General features: G+C 39.9%; 1 protein-coding gene and 1 pseudogene across 8 annotated transcripts in view; both read left to right on the top strand.

Annotated features, from left to right (window-relative positions):
* LOC138050970 (oncoprotein-induced transcript 3 protein-like) overlaps positions 1-14746 on the top strand; it is a 20009-nt pseudogene extending 5263 nt beyond the window's left edge.
* LOC138051909 (uncharacterized) overlaps positions 1-16411 on the top strand; it is a 121229-nt gene that overhangs the window by 40379 nt on the left and 64439 nt on the right. The window lies entirely within an intron of this gene.

The raw sequence follows: 16411 nt of genomic DNA, 5'->3' as shown, positions 1-16411 counted from the left end.
TTTCAACTTTTTAGTGAAAGGTTTTTCTGCTTATTTTTGTTTTTCATGATTGACTTCTTCTAATGTAAAGTTTACCGAATATCAGCCTTGAATAGTATTTGTTAATTTTTAACCTGGGATTAGCGTTAATCGGCTTTTGAACAACTGGCCCTTGGGTGGAGAGAGGCATCGTGAGAGTAAAGTGTCTTGCCCAAGAACACAACACAACGTCCCCGGCCAGGACCCGAACCCGGAACACTTGATTCGGAGTCGAGCGCACTAACCATGAGGCGACCGTGCCTCCCACAAAAAACAAATGAAAGCGCACTGGGTGAACCATGGCATGGCTGGTGAACAATGGCTCGATCAATTTCTTTCTTTGGCGAAGTTCCTGTACAGTTTTTTACAATGTTGATATCTTGAGCTATACCTGTTCGGTACTAGACTGCGAACAGTCTCTCTTTTGCTCTAAAATCTTTGTACACTGCAATCGCGCGGCGCTTGGCTCTAACGACGCCCGCGGTATTTGCGATCCGCAGGTTCAGCACTAAATGTGTGCGATATTGTAAGTTCAATGCACGCGTTCCTTTCAAAGATTTTACAGCAAGAGAGAGACTGCTCGCAGTCTCCCTCAGTACCAAAGGTTAAAAAGTTAGAGTGATTATCCATACTTTTTCAGACATCAACGAATGTTTGGAAACAAAGAATGGCGGCTGCAGCCACAAGTGTGTTAATTCTGCAGGAGGCTATAAATGCGAATGTCCAGACCCGAAGCTGACCTTATCATCAAATAATATGACATGTCATGGTACGCACACATCTGTCACATAGGTAGAGATAACAACATGTCTGTTTTTCGCAAGAAAATTATAAAACTGGATCATTCGTAGCAGCTGATCACAACCCTTCCTATAAAATATGACCAACTAGATAACCAAAAACCACCCTATGTAATTCGGTGAACAAAAAAGACCCTACGTAAAGACGCACCCCCTAACTATCGCTAAGCGCACTGCTTTTCAAAAACGAACCTATTTGAAAAGCTAACCTATTTGCACTTTCTTTGTTTCTTAACCAGACTTAAGGACTTGTTGCTCAGATGCAACGTTTTATCGTTTTTTCAAGGCAATGGCTCAAAGTAATAAATTAAGGGGCTTGAACATTCCTTAAAGGCAATACCTTTAAAAATTATTTAAAGTGCCCCTGTGATCAAAAAAACCACTTCCTTTTTTCCTTCAGATTTTGAAAGTGTGTTTGCTTAACGCCGGACTGGCAAAATTTTGAGTTTTGATTTTTATCCAAAGGCCGTTTACTTTGAGTGTAAGTTTTGGATTTCACGGTCCGCCATTAATCACGTTCAAAACTGACCGATTGGACCTCAGATGGTTGGATCCAGGGAAAAGTGACGTCAGAGGCTCACTAGCTTAAAATTTCAGCGTGTGAACGCAGCTTATTATATATGCAAAGTGCGAGTTTAAAAGTCTGAAAGCCCAAAACCCCAGTGCTGCATATTAATTCTGCGGCGTACACACGTATTGCATTCTTAAAGTGGTGAGCCTTTGACGTCATTTTCTCCTCGATCTAGCTCTCTCAAGAACATAATGTTAGTAATGGCGGACCATTAAATAGGAAAATTACAGTTAAAATAAAGAGGTGTCTTTTTGAAATCCAGGCTTAAAACGTGGGTGACTTAGTGTTTTCCAAAGAAAAATATGAATTGATTTTTTGGTCACAGGGACACTTAAAAGACGGTGCCTTTAACGCATTCGTTGAAAGCAGAGCCTTTAACATTGTATAGAGGCCACCCTCGAAAAATTCCTTAAAAGCGCTTGCAGGGCCTTTAGCTTTCCGTAAAAACTACGCTTTTAATATTTCTAAAAAGCATGGACCTTTAATGTTTCTTACTAAAATCACGGCCTTTAATCTTTAAAGGTCACGCTGTAAACATTCCTCAAAGGCCACGCTTTTAACATTGTTTAAAGACCAGTGCCACGCTCTTAACATTTCTTCACTGCACGGCATTTGACAATCATTAAAGACAGCACCTTTCACAATCCTTAAAGGCAGCGCCTTTAACATTTCTTAAAGGTCACACCTACGAATGATCCAGTCACACTTTCAACATTTCTTAAAGGCAGCGCCTTTAACATTTTTTAAAGTCTTAAAAGCTACGCTTTTAACATTTCTCAGTTAAGGGCAGCGCCTTTAACATTTCTTAAAGGTCACGCTTTTAACATTTCTTAAAGGCGACGCTTTTAACATTTCTTAAAGGCGACGCTTTTAACATTTCTTAAAGGCAGCGCCTTTAACATTCCTTAAAGGCAGCACCTTTAACAACCCTTATAGGTAACGCTTTTAGCATTTCTTGAAGGCAGCGCCTTTAACATCTCTTAAAGGCGACGCTTTTAACATTTCTTAAAGGCGACGCTTTTAACATTTCTTAAAGGCAGCACCTTTAACAACCCTTAGAGGTCACGCTTTTAACATTTCTTGAAGGCAGCGCCTTTAATATTCATTCCTTAAAGGTCACGCTTTTAGAATTTCTTAAAGGCGACCCCTATAACATCTCTTAAAGGCGACGCTTTTAACATTTCTTAAAGGCGACGCTTTTAACATTTCTTAAAGGCAGCACCTTTAACAACCCTTAGAGGTCACGCTTTTAACATTTCTTGAAGGCAGCGCCTTCAACATTCATTCCTTAAAGGTCACGCTTTTAGAATTTCTTAAAGGCGACCCCTATAACATTTCTTAAAGGCGACGCTTTTAACATTTCTTAAAGGCAGCACCTTTAACAACCCTTATAGGTCACGCTTTAAACATTTCTTGAAGGCAGCGCCTTTAACATTCCTTAAAGGTCACGCTTTTAACATTAGGGAGCTTACGAAATGACGACGCCGACGGCAACGACGACGCTACAAAACAATAGGTTTAGTGAGCAAAAACAATGGCTCTGCACGCTCTGCACGTGCGTTTTACATTTTGGTACAGTTCTTTGCCGTCATCTCCTAAATGACGACTGAAATGACCAAATTCAAGGTTCATTGGAGGACGTTAGCTAATGACGATGAAGTTTCAGTTCTCTCCCTACGCTTCCAACCCATTCCTACCAATTTAATTCCTCGACAGTTACTACACATTTTTAACGCGAAACGACATGAAATAGTTTCTTAGTGATATGAATAACGCGAACTTGTATTTTTAAATGAAGTCCTCGTAGCCGTCGTCGTCCTCGTTTCGTAAGCTCCCTATTTCTTAAAGGCGACGCTTTTAACATTTCTTAAAGGCGGCGCCTTTAACATTTCTTAAAGGCTACGCTTTTAACATTTCTCAGTTAAAGGCAGCGCCTTTAACATTTCTTAAAGGTCACGCTTTTAGAATTTCTTAAAGGCGACGCTTTTAACATTTCTTAAAGGCAGCGCCTTTTACATTTCTTAAAGGCAGCACCTTTAACAACCCTTATAGGTCACGCTTTAAACATTTCTTGAAGGCAGCGCCTTTAACATTCCTTAAAGGTCACGCTTTTAGAATTTCTTAAAGGCGGCCCCTATAACATTTCTTAAGGGCAGTGCCTTGAACATTTCTTAAAGGCCACTCTTTTGACATCCCTTACAGGCCACGCATTTAACAAAAGGCGACGCTTTTAATATTCCTTAAATGCGTGGCCTCTAAGAATCCTTAGAGGCAGCGCGTTTAACATTTCTTAAAGGCTATGCTCAGTTACCATTTCTTTGCCTTTAACACTTCATAGAGGCCACCCTTTCAACAGTCCTTGAAGGCCACGCTTTTAACTTTCCTTAAATTTAGGGCCGTTAACAATCCTTAAAGATCTGCCAATAAGTGGTAAGTTGCGTTCCTTTGTTTTGAACTTTTTTAGTGAACGATGTTCTATTTTGTTAACAAATTTTTCTATTTTACTACCAGCTTAGAAATCTCCATTTCAGGGTCTTCAAACGCAAAAGGAAGCATTCCAAGTACAAAACGTCAGGTATAATTGATTTGTTTTAAACACACTGAGTAGTAATCTTATGACGAATCTTTTAAATCACATCTCAGTACATCACCAATCTGACTGTGGAATTTAACCATAAAATGTTGAAGCCATGCCGTTTAAATGGTGACAACTCATACGTGTGTTGTTTTATTTGCTACACTTTGTTCCTTTTCCCGATGAAGAGATTAAAATGAAGTGAACTAATTCAACTGCTTTTTGAAATTAACGAGTTCTTAACGAAAAGCAGTCTACCTTATACTATTAAGGTAAATATAAGTCCACCCCTTCCCCTCCCAAAAAAAAAAAACAGTAATAGTAGATGATAGGAAATGGAACCTATATAAAGTTCTCCTTTGTTTCGGAATACTAACTGATCCACACACAGAAAGAAAAGATCGTTGTTGTTATTTGAAGATTAATTTCGCCGACTGGATTTGTATTCAACTTCCATTTACATTTAATACTAATAAACAGAATAACACAAGACCGCTTGGGGTTTAAGCAAAGACGACGGCTACGGCAACGACACTAAATGCCACAAAGCGAGGATGTGATTCATGGTTAAAATAGAAAAATGCTCGTACTGTGCGAATTTCCGTGCAAAAGAACAACATGAAATCACCAAATTTTAGCTTTTTGAGGACAACGTGAGCATATAAAGAAGAACCATCCATTTTTTATTTTTACTTTAAAACCGTTCGTATTCATCCAGTTACAGGTTAACGGTGCGAACGTGCTGTACATGGTGTCGAACAAGACGGAATAATCGTGAAATATTTGCGATAGCGTTCAATTGTATGTTGGAGTGACGTTTTCGTTGACGTTGCCTTTGTTTTCTCTTAAGGACTCATAACCGCCTATTCTGAACAAGTGATCATTTGACAATTTTTCAAAAGGAGAAAAAAGGAAGTTAGCTGCATTCGTTTGAACGAAACTAAAAGAACCTGAGAAGCTTAGAGCGTTTTGAGGAACTGGCCCACTTCGGAAAGATGAGAGGGATGTTCATCCCACAGACTACTTTCCCCATACCATAAATTATGCAATACATTTTGGGGGTTCTTTACGAGATAAACTAAGTATAAAGCCAGGATCCGAGCCAGGATCCGAGCCAGGATTATAACGCTGCATAATAATAATTAGGTGAATGACATAGAGTTCGTGTTCATGAAAAATAGTGACTTGGATATAAACATTCCCCAAAAGTGCATCTGTACTATCCAAATTAATAATTAGTTGTCCATCTGTTGAGAATGTGAAAGTCAGCTGGACCGTTTATATAGATAACAACAAAACAATCCCCCTAGAAGAGAATGCTTATTTTAAATAAGCAATACATTTGGTTGAACTAGCAATATTCCCATACCGTAAATAAGCCAGCAGGAGAAAGTCCATTTTAAACAGTGTTCCGTTGCGCTGTTTTGGTTTTTTTTCCTGTACTCAGGCAGACCTCTTGCAGCCCGAAGCACGATATCATTGCTTCTAAGTCATTGTCACCCTCTTAGCCATGGCTCGAGTCTTCTTGATGCTTATTCCTTTATACCATTTTGATCTCTTTAAAGGTGTGTTTTGGTTCTAGGTATAGAATTTTGCATCTAGAAGAAAACCACGATACAAGACACCATCTTTATTTTCGATGTTGCTATTAAAAAATCCTCTCCCCTACGCCCTAGAATATGCGAAGGACCAAAGAAATCGATGGGGAGTGAGTAGGAAGCAATTTCTTAGTATTTTCAAAGGGGCCACGTACCTCACCTACCCTGCAAGGGAGTTCATACACGCCCCCAGCTACCCCTACAGGAAGTTAACGGTTAGCATTTTACTTACTCGAAGTATCTTGCCCAGTGTTCTACTTCGTACTAAAACCAATAAGCATAAACAAAGAGTGTGTAGAGGTTCAGAACATAAATGCACATACCTCTATCCCGATCTTGGGACGAACAACGGGCATAAAAGACAAGTGTCGACTTGAATAAATACATAAACTTGGGTGCTATCAAAAAAAGTCAAGAGTTCGCTTCCTACGCGTTACTCCAAATGCTTTGTGACTTGTATTATATTTTTAGTCCAGGGTCCCTCTCAATACCAGCCTCGTTGCTGAATGGGCCACCCTGGCGAAATAAATTTACCTTACCTTACCTTACACAAGCGGAAACACAAACAAGGAAACCTGGTTATGTGACATGTCACGTTCAAAATAGCGGAAAAAGATAATTGTAGCTCGAATCCTGGCTGGAATCCTGGCTAGGATCCTAGCTCGGATCCTGGCTCGGATCCTAGCTGTGATCCTCGCTCGGATCCTAGCTCGGATCCTGGCTCGGATCCTAGCTCGGATCTTGGCTCGGATCCTTGCTCGAATCCTGGCTCGAAGTTTAGGTATCCTCATGAAAAAGATGAAACTTTCTGCGAAGTTTAAGAAGTGCTATGGAGCGGAATCAGTGTCACTTTAAATACGTGATTTTTTTAAAGGTGGGTGTTATTCTGCAGTACAAAATTTTTCTAAACTTTTCAAAAACTATCATCTTGGCCCTCTGGTTACTTTTCAGCAATATAAAAGGGGGGTCACTTAGTTCGTTTTTGAGATATTGGCAACTAAAGCCAAAATATGGAGTGTTTTTGCCGGGCTTTCCCGTCGCCAAGGTAATTTATTACGTCACAATAATGACCGAATTTTGTTTTGAAATAATTAGTGTTTCATATGGTACCATAAAATTGCTGTTACGTGATACAGTGTCGTAGTGTCTCTTCGAAGTGTTGAAACAGGTTTGAGCCACCTTAAAGAGAGTAAGTATGGCCCATATATATGCTCGTGTAGTGTCTGAACGAAGTATCAGCATCCTTATAAGAAAATGGGCATGCTTTAAACAGCTTCGTTTCACGCCGTTTTGTTGCGCTGCATGTTACACAATTACGCAGATATATTCCCCTGTATGAAGAACTCTAGGTGAAGACGACACAATAACAAATAAATGAAGAAGAAAGACTAAATCGTGCAGAATTTGTGCAACTTTTTTTTCGGTAAAGTAACGTAACATCATCATCATCATCATCATCATATCTTTATTTAACCACGGTATCACATTAATTAATGACAAAACGGTCTTCCGGCGAAACGTGAAAACAGAAGAGCGTCATTAAAATAGAGACTACTATTTACAAATACCGGTATTGCCAAGAAATCTATTAAAATATAGAAACTACTGTTCACAACTGTTTTAAACAAAACTGTGTATTATTAAAACTATTTACAATAACCATTATTAATGTTAACGAAGAAAAATGATCTATTGTCTGAAAAAAATATTTCCTGAAAACTTTAAAACAGTTTTTTTCAGTGAAGTGTGAACAATGCAAATCTTTGGGGGCAGAACGCAGTACAGTTTTGAAAACAACCATATAGATGTCTAATCACTTCAAATGTTTGGTAGCCCAGTTTTTCATCCAGTGCCTCCATAAAAACACGGGAGCTCCATAGGAACCCCCGTAAAATTAGGAGCAATAATTTTAGGTTAATCTCTTAAAATGTTTTTGCAACCCTCGTAAATTCCATTGCATAAGCAACACTTAGGTGGACACTTACAGCTGAAGTCGTAAATCGTGATACTTAAGTGTGTTTCGTAAATAGCCAATATCAAAAATACCACAATACTCTATGTTTGTCCCTTCAAAAGTTTGCATAAGCATTGTTTTTATTCTCTCTTGGGAATTATATATAATTGTGATTTCATTAATATTTTGAGGAGTCTCATTGGACTGTCACGTATGTAGAGATAACAACATGTCTGTTTTTCGCAAGGAAAAAAGAATCAAAAAGAAACTTTCTTCAAAATAATCTAGGAGTGTGCCCAAGAAAATGGCAACTTATAAACGGCTCGTGCTACAAAGTCTCATCAACGTCCGTGAATTGGAATGCAGCAAAGTCAGCTTGGGAAGCAATGGGATCAAGGCTTGCCATGCTGGAAACGCGTACCGAGCAACAAGCAGTTTGGTGCAAAGTGAGGAACACTGTGTGGATTGGTTTGCACAGGAACCCCAAGCACAGCTCGCAGTGGCTTTGGATCGACGGATCACGGGTTACTGACACTAACTGGTATGCAGGAGAGCCTAATAACTACCATGAGGGTTGTGGAGAGATGTACTCTTCTTCATATCAAGGGAAATGGAACGATGAACACTGCAGTGACACTCTGCTTTACCTTTGTCAAGCCAACGGTGAGGGAACTATTTAAAAGTGTGAAAAAGTGACGCCATAGGCCACTTTCCGTTTTACGTCTGTTTTCTTTTCTATCGGTAATTACTCGAACCTTACATTGCACTTTGAAAGAGATGACTTTAAAACAAAAATTAACTCGAGAGATTTCTGAGAACGTCTGAGTTGTCTTCGTCACTAAAATTTGTTTTCCTTCTTTCCAGTATTGATCTTTTCTCAAAAAACGAATGTGCCTATCTTCGCTGTCTTAGGCCAATTTAATAAAACGTTTCTCAAAGTTTACCAAACATACAGTGCTCCTTGTAGCTCTAATTCAACACAACTGGAAGGCGCTAATACAAAAATTAAAGAAAAACATGCCGTAAATCTCCTATTTCGTCTCCCTTTCTAATAAGGCCTTTTAGGAGCATTTAATTTCTTAAACCCCCACTCTTTTTCCGAGCAAAATAATAAAAAGGTAAGCTACACGCAAAAATTAAATAGACAAGAAGTATTCCTTTGGAGATAAGGCTACTTAACACCTGACATAGGGTTTTTCCTCTCACTGTTAAGCTCCGCTCCCAGAGCGTACTAGCCACTGTGGCGCTTAATCGAGAATTTACAGTATTTACAGTGGTTCATGATATATAACTAAGAGTTCAAACAACAAATATCAAGGACTGCGCTTTATGCAATGTGTAGCTTACGTGACCTACCTTATATCGATTTATTGAAGAAGAAAAAAAGGTGGCTTGAAGTAGAGTTCGACTCCCAAAAGAGTTTTTCCTAGTAATATGACCGTCGTTCATTTATCTGCAGTCTCCTTCGCTGACATGTCTGCTAAGCCTTGCTTAGAAGGGCCGGAACAAATGAACGAAGTATGAACTGTCCAACGATTGTTGTTTCCTCAGCAACAATGTTTGAGCAGTATTACATGGATAATCAGAAAAAGGTAGTATGATGTCTTTCTCAAGAAAAGCACTTTTTACCGGCCTAAAATGTTCCATCCAAAGTGTGGAAAGATCCTCAATTCTCCATTTTTGAATTCACCATAATACACATTGTTTCTTTCCCCCCCCCCAATTTTGCTTAAAGTATTCCTTTGAAATGCCTTTGAGGACACTGGATATTCCCTCGAGCATTTTGCAACAATGGTTTATGCAAAATTTGGGGGAAAAACAAAGTGTATTATGGGGAATTCGAGAATAGAGAATGGTGCTGATAAGACCACTCAGAAGGGCAAAATGGTGCACAGCGCAAGCAAGAAAACGTTGAACGATCCTCGCTATTTGACGTCAACACAACTCATTACTTTTCTATTTTCTATTGTTTTTTGTCATCGCAGCAAACTGTCAAAGGCTTTTTTTAGGGAGTGACGTGCGTGTCTCTCCTTTACGTTGTCTCTCGTCCAATCAGCGTTAAAGATCAACTTGTTCGTTTTCCTGCTCCCGCGGATATCGACTGAGCGGCCCTACGTCCATGCAGTGCATTAAACTAGGAGTCTGGAGCCGAGATGTGAGGACAGTCAGCTGCAAAGGTTTGTACACAAATACGCACAGTTCACATTTCATATGAAACAACGTAAATCAATTTGTTTTAAAGTGAACGTTTGAATGAAAAACGCCAACAGACAGACACTGCTTTGAGTGAAACAATCGACGTAAGCGTACCGCGTCATCAAAATAACAAAAAAAAATAAGGCGCCCTGGGAACTAAGCTTAAAAAGATGAGAAAATAAAACAAAACCAAACATTCTGTGCACGCATAATGTTATTTATGTCGAGCCATGACGGTCAAGCATTAATCCGTAAGCCTGGTATGTGTCAAGTATCACCACTGGAAATAAACGGGGGCGTTCCCTAGAGGATAAAAGATATTTCTCTGGAGCAATTCGCCCTTCTTCCCTTGGCCCTCGTACCGTTGGTATCTCGCGAAGAAAACATTTTCCCTCTCCCCCCATCCCCAGTCACCAGACATCGGATTGATTGCGTACATTTAGTAATGTGGGCGCGTCTTTTTCGCCCCACCTTTGCTCAACAATGGTAATCCTGTAAACCACAATTAAGTGTCCTGGATCAAATTAAACACGCCACATACGTGGCCAAATTCATCCAATTAATGTGTTTAGCTTTATTGTGCATTCTTCAGCAAACTAGTGCGACTTCAAGCAGAGTTAGCGTTTCGTAGATTCATGCCTCGATATAAATCCTTTTTCCCTCAAACTCTTAAGCTGTTTTTTACTTTTTTTGCCGACAAAATTCATGACTTGTGTTCCCGACAACTTGAGCTATATCTCTTCAGTACTAGACTATCAGCAGCGTCTTCTTTGCTCTTAAAACGTTCTGGACTGCCAGAGCGCGGAACGTCACTCTAACCGACACCCGCGGTATATGCGACGCGTAGGTTCAGCACTGAATGTTTGCCATTTTGAAATTTCAACGCACGCGTTCGTTTCAGCGACTTTAGAGCAAAAGATAGACTGCTCGCAATCTCCTTCAGTAGTAAAGGTCAGAAAGTTAGAGGGATTATTCATTTTTGCTTCAGACCATCAACGAATGTTTGGAAACAAAGAATGGCGGCTGCAGCCACAAGTGTGTTAATTCTGAAGGAGGCTATAAATGTGAATGTCCAGACCCGGGGCTAACCCTATCATCAGATAATAAGACATGTCATGGTACGCACACATCTGTAGGGATTAGTTCCCGCTTTAATGTGATTTCTTTGTTAAATTAAGTCAGTGCAAAATGTTAACTGAATTTTAGTGTCTTTGTACAAGTGGTCGTCTCTTAACACCAGTCACTATGTGAAAATATCATCGAAAAGTTGCGTGACGTGACGGAGGAAAATGGACACCAAATGCTGCTCCTTCCGCTGTCCACAAGTTTCGTCTTATAAAGAGTGCACGGAAGATGGTCGGTGGTCGAACATGGCTCAATAAATTTCTTTCTTTGGACAGGTTCCTGTGAATTTTCTTATAATGGTGATATCTGGAGCTATACGGCTTCATTACTACAGTGCCAGCAGTATCTCTTTTTCTCTAAAGACGTTGTGGACTGCGATCGCGCTGCGTGTCGCTCTAACCGACACCGGCGGTATATGCGACGCGAAGGTTCAGCACTGAATCTTTGCCATTTATAAAGTTCAACGCACGCGTTCGTTTCAGCGACTTTAGAGCAAAAGGTAGACTGCTCGCAATCTTCTTTAGTACTACAGGTCAGAAAGTTAGAGTGATTATTCATTTTTGTTTCAGACATCAACGAATGTTTGGAAACAAAGAATGGCGGCTGCAGCCAAAAGTGTGTTAATTCTGAAGGAGGCTATAAATGTGAATGTCCAGACTCGGGGCTAACCCTATCATCAGATAATAAGACGTGTCATGGTACGCACACATCTGTAGGGATTGGTTCCCGCTTTAGTGTGATTTCTTTGTCACATTAAGTCAGTGCAAAATGTTATCTGAAATTTTAGTGTCTTTGTACAAGTGGTCGTCTCTTAACACCAGTTGCCATGTGAAAATATCACGGAACAGTTGCATCACGTGACAGTGGAAAATGGACAGCGAATGCTGCTCGTTCAACTGTCCACATGGTCCTTCATGGTACGCACATATCTATAGGGACTGGTTCCCCCTTTAATGTGCACACCCAGGGGACATCCTCTAGGATTTCCATATTTTAAATTTTCTACCCCAAGCATCACAGAAGTACCCAATTCCCCAATGTCATAAGTCCTGATACCCACACTTGGTCGTTTATGTGCAAATTGGACATGAAAGTATTGACTTTTAAAACGGTGGCTTTTGCTAGTAATTTAATTACAACACTAGGGATCAATAAGAGGTCAGCAAAAGCCAGGCTTTCAATTACATTGCTAGTTAGAACTCTAAACGATAAGAAATGCATTCTTGAGGTTTTTTCTTTAAGTGAACAGTGTTTTTTCCGCCCCACCGTATCAACTCGTGAAGTGATGACCTCGAGCAAAACCTTTGAAAAGAAAATCACTAGCATAGAGGTTACCACCAGTATTTACAAAGACATTTTCGACCCCAGCGGGAATCGTGTCTTCATGAGTCAACTTTTGTCTAGAGCATCATCCTTAATTAAACTAAGCGATCAATTCTCTTTTAGCTCCTGCTGTCGATGTGTGATGCAACAGCAAGAATATGACCATTATTATCCCCAAGTCTCTTCTCCGTGGTATTGACCGTGAGCACCTTCGACTCCTGGACACCATATGCAAAGCAACAGAAACCAGCGCACACTTTATACTCTCAACACCGCTGACTGGCTGCAACACTACCCGCAAGAACACTCCTTCCAACATCGTGTATTCCAATGCAGTGTTAGAAATTCCCGTCATTGATGGGAATGTAGTGACTCGTGTGCGTGAACTGGAAATCGATTTTAGCTGTATGTTTTCTCGAGGTGGCATTGCTTCTGCAATTGATTGGAAGCCAAATAACAGAAAACTCGTTTTTAGCGATGAAGGCAAAGGAAAGTTTAGCCTGTCTCTGAATATTTTCCTGACAAGAGATTCGTGAGTCCGTATATGAAGGATGACTTTCCTGTTGCTGTAAGGCTGCGCAAGCTTCTGTTCTTTGAGGTGTCAGTGACCTCAAGTGATAAACAGGTATCAATCATGGCTGACAGATGTTTTGCCACGCCCAGTCAGAATCACAAGAATCCACTGAAGTACGAGTTCATTGCAAAGGGGTCAGTGAATTGTTCAGCAATCACTTTTTTTTGAAAAAGAGATAAACACAGGTCGCATAAACAAAAGTATACGTGTAGTCAGTAGCATAAAACGTTGATCTGGGCTTCCATCTCTAGGGAAATGTCCTTGTGACGCGCTATCTACCATCTGTTTTAAGGTGCATAATATTGTAATGCTTTTTATTATATTTTAGATGCCCAAACGATAGCACAGTTAAGTTCTATCCTGCGCATTCATTAAGTGCCCAACGGTTTAGCTTGGAAGCCTTTAAGTTCATCGCTGATCATCCATTTGTGTTCATTCACTGTCACGTGATCTTGTGCAATGCAACTGATCCATCTTCCAAGTGCGCAAAAAAGTGTCAGTCAAGAGTCCGACAAACCCGTGAAGTGAGTGATCACATGATTGATGACGTATATCATTTAGCCCAGGGGCCACTCCACCAATCTCGGAAGAGGCGAGAAGAAAAGGCCGATAAAGCAGCGAACAAAAGTGGTGAGTCAATAAACAGAGGACTCGTATGAAAAAAAGAGGAATATTCAAAGTTTGGGCATCATGGCATCGTTTCTGTTCGTTTTCTTTGTTGTTGCTACTACACATAGATTATCAAAAACTTCCGCATTCGACTCATCTTTGTAGATTTAGTCGGACAGACAGAATCCATGAAAACTTGGTCTTATCAAACGAGTTATTAAAGGTAAATGAACCACCGCTCGGACGAAGGACTGGTGCTCGACACGTCACCTAACAAAGTTTTCTTACCGTGGTTAACCTGTAGTGTAGTAAGAAATTGGATGCCTGTGCACGTAAAGGTACGCTGGGAAATCAACATGGCGTGCGATCTCCTCGTGTTGTAGCTGTTTAGTGAAATCCGAACCATCTAGAGTCCATACAGTCGTTATCAAACATTACAAAACCAAAATTTGATGTTTCACTCCAAACCAGTTTTATGAGAGAAAGTTGAGGAATTTGCCTCTTTCCGACTTCGCTAAAATTTAAAGGTATAAAGGGACTATACATGAAAGACTTAAACTGCGGAAAATGGCATGTAATAGACTGAACAGCGCCCCAGTTTTGAATGTTATTGAGCAGTAACGAAAGTAAAACCTGAACACGATCTCGGATAACCGTGAAGTGCTTCAATGACCAATTGAGTTAACCAGACAACTTGATGGTGGGCCCTTGTGAGTTCGTCATACACCCGTAGAGGATGATATAGATGTGAAGCTTAGGCTTTAGTTGTACTTCGCAATTAGGCAGTGTTTTTTTTTTCAGAGTCACACATTAGCTTTGGCGTTATAACAATCCTGGAAGTATATAACAAGGATTCTCCCTTCCAAATGAATTGATTTTCTGGGGGTAGGGGTGGTATACTGCTATGTAATATAGTATACAATATGAGCGGCAGACCTGTATCACATTTACAAACTCGAGGCGAAGCCATGGTCATTCAAGACATTTTAACAGAAAATCGAATGAAACGGTAAATGAAGAGTAATCTGTATCAGGCATACAGATACATGTATTGATTAACTAATTTGTCTTTTGTTTTATTAATGAGTTTTTTAATATTACTGACACTTAAATATAGTCATTCATTCATTCATTTATTCTAGGTTCCAATCCTGCTCTTTTGATTACGTTGTTGCTGATGCGCGCTGCTTGTTTGGCGGGAACTGCATTGATGGCGTTAAAGAAGTCATCTGACAAGCCTGCTCGGTATACTGTGCTTGCCATTGAGGATCAAGAGTGAAACAAAATCGTTTAATCTTAATAATCAACTGGACTTGACAAAATTATTGGTATCTTGAGTTCGAAATATGAATGTTTTGCTCAAGAAGGGTGCGTTACTCCTTCTTTCACACATTTATAGACCCTATGCAAAAATGGCTGCTTTAAATTATTCTTTTGTTCATATACAAAATAGCCCAACTAACCTCGTTCGGGATAACAAATTCTTTAGAATTTTCGTCTCAAAAACGAGGTTAGTTGGACTCTTTTTAATATGAAAAAAAATAATATAAAGGCAGCCATTTTTGCATAGGGTCTATTTCATGAAGGTTTTTCCTAGCTCTCTTTTCCTGTCGTGAGCTTTGTTGACAAAACGTTTCGCAGTTTTCTTCTCAGTTTTTCGGTTATCGCGTTTAGCAAAATGCAGAATCTCAAATCATTTGCGGAAAATCATGGCCTTAGAACTTCGCTGTACTGTAGAGACTCTTGTTCTTCGGCCACCGAAGTTTAATAAGAAAAATAACACACAAGGCGGTAATAAACATCGTGAAGCAACGCATTTTAAATTTGACTTGACGTTCCGTATGCTGCAACATTTATTTTCAAGAACACGCATCAGCTATTGCTGATCATTGAGCGAGTTTCAATAGAGTGTCGTAAGTAATTACTTTGGCCAATCAAAAAGGACGGAGACAATCCAGTAAACCCATCAAAGCTCGAAGTAATTACACGTAGCCAACACAAAGCGAGGGAAAATGTGCACGCTTGAACCACGATTGGTTTTAGTTTCACATCGTAAAAGTTGTAAAAGTGGCGCGAGAACTTTGAACCAATCACTGAGTGAAGTAATGCAAAACAAAAGCAATTCGCTAATTACTTTCGACACTCAATTGAAAGCCGCTCTATCAAGACCACGGGACACAAGTTAAAATGGGATCATTCTCGCGTCCGGAAGAACTAATTACCATTGTAAGATAAAAGAAACCTTGGGCGTTTACCATTTGCTCGGAAAATCCTGTTGGAATGGAACGCTCGTAATGGCACAACATTACAGGATTTTCCCGGTGTGGCGTTTCGCTGGCCCTAGTCTCTCGCGGCTAGAAGAAAACAATAACAAGTGAAAATGACAGCTGCAACTGCATTGTCGAGAGGCGGGAAAATCGGGTCGAGTGGGAGTTTACAAATGGTACGGGGTTTTTCTGGTCATTTTGGTTGGAACGGGAAAAGAGGAATACTTTTGAGGATTTTCATCTTTTTCGGAAACTTTCCGGTGGAATGAGCTGTACTACTTGAATTTCCAGCCGGAATTTTCAGTTTTTGTTGAATGGTAAAGGCTCCTTGTTAATACAGGAACTCAACCCGGCCCTAAATGCTAATCTAAGCAGTGACAAGCTAAGCTGTTACTGCTATTTCAAGTTCGACCCAGATCTCTCGCCGTTTCTATTGTATTTAACGGTCTTCTCCTAAATAGCGGATGCTTTTGAAAATGTATGTTGCAGCATACGAAACTTGAAGTCATATTTAATATGTTTTGCTTCACAATGTTTATAACGCCTTATGTATTATTTTCTTATTTCGCTGTACTGCTTTATCCTGTTGAAATCTTCTGAACAAACAAAGTGAGCTAATCGCATGTCTTGTATAAACGGAATATTTCCAGCTCAAGTTGCTGCGGATGCGTAAATACTGAACAGCCTGGAAACTAGCTGCGCTCGATGTTCGGAAATTCACTCACTTCATGATCAGCATCTACCAGAGCATCGAAGTGTTTTCATAGAAACTAAAAAAAAAAAAACCTGTCACTTCATTTT

Source organism: Montipora capricornis, chromosome 6 (genome assembly GCF_036669925.1).
Source record: "Montipora capricornis isolate CH-2021 chromosome 6, ASM3666992v2, whole genome shotgun sequence".
Taxonomy (NCBI): Eukaryota; Metazoa; Cnidaria; class Anthozoa; order Scleractinia; family Acroporidae; genus Montipora; species Montipora capricornis.
This window is presented reverse-complemented; position numbering and strand designations above follow the sequence as displayed.